This window comes from Sinocyclocheilus grahami, unplaced genomic scaffold (assembly GCF_001515645.1).
Source record: "Sinocyclocheilus grahami isolate Dianchi unplaced genomic scaffold, SAMN03320097.WGS_v1.1 scaffold704.1, whole genome shotgun sequence".
In the NCBI taxonomy this organism is placed as follows: Eukaryota; Metazoa; Chordata; class Actinopteri; order Cypriniformes; family Cyprinidae; genus Sinocyclocheilus; species Sinocyclocheilus grahami.
This window is the reverse complement of record NW_015505883.1, coordinates 503,165-503,657: the sequence shown is the minus strand read 5'-3', so window position 1 is coordinate 503,657 and position 493 is coordinate 503,165. Positions and strand designations below refer to the sequence as shown.

The 493-nt window shown below is 47.5% G+C and overlaps 1 protein-coding gene across 1 annotated transcript in view; it reads left to right on the top strand.

Annotated features, from left to right (window-relative positions):
* Nucleotides 1-493, top strand: part of LOC107559875 (zinc finger protein 106-like) — a 19,903-nt gene that overhangs the window by 1,177 nt on the left and 18,233 nt on the right. The gene's annotated exons all lie outside the window — the stretch shown is intronic.

Here is a 493-nt window from a genome sequence, read left to right as displayed (position 1 = left end):
AACTCAGAGTTAAACTGTGTCAGAACAAATTCAGCTTTATAATGTTATGGCGCTTTCCCACTGCGTGGTACGACTCGGCTCAGTACGGCACGGATCGGTTTGGCTCGGTTTGCGTTTCCACTTTCCAGAGCCTCCTCGACCTGTTTGAGAAATGAACATGCCAAGACACGACCCTGCAGTGGTTTTGTGGTTGGCTTGTGTGCTGCACTCCCAGCATGCTGCATTTAGCTTCCTTACTTGAGTGCTGTCCCCGGATTGTGTCCTCTGGCATCCTGCAGTGGAGCCAGAGACACTGACCCTCTTTCCTTCCTTATGTAGTTTGTCCAACCTCATGCATTACTGATACCACACAATCTAATGTAAGATTAGGCAAACCCTTATACGAGCCTCTGCATTATGAAATAAGCAAGAAAGTTTAGTCATCTTTGAGCTATGTGCATGGCTGAGTGAATGCTGTCGCCACTGGCTACATTTTGACCGGTGGTACATCTTT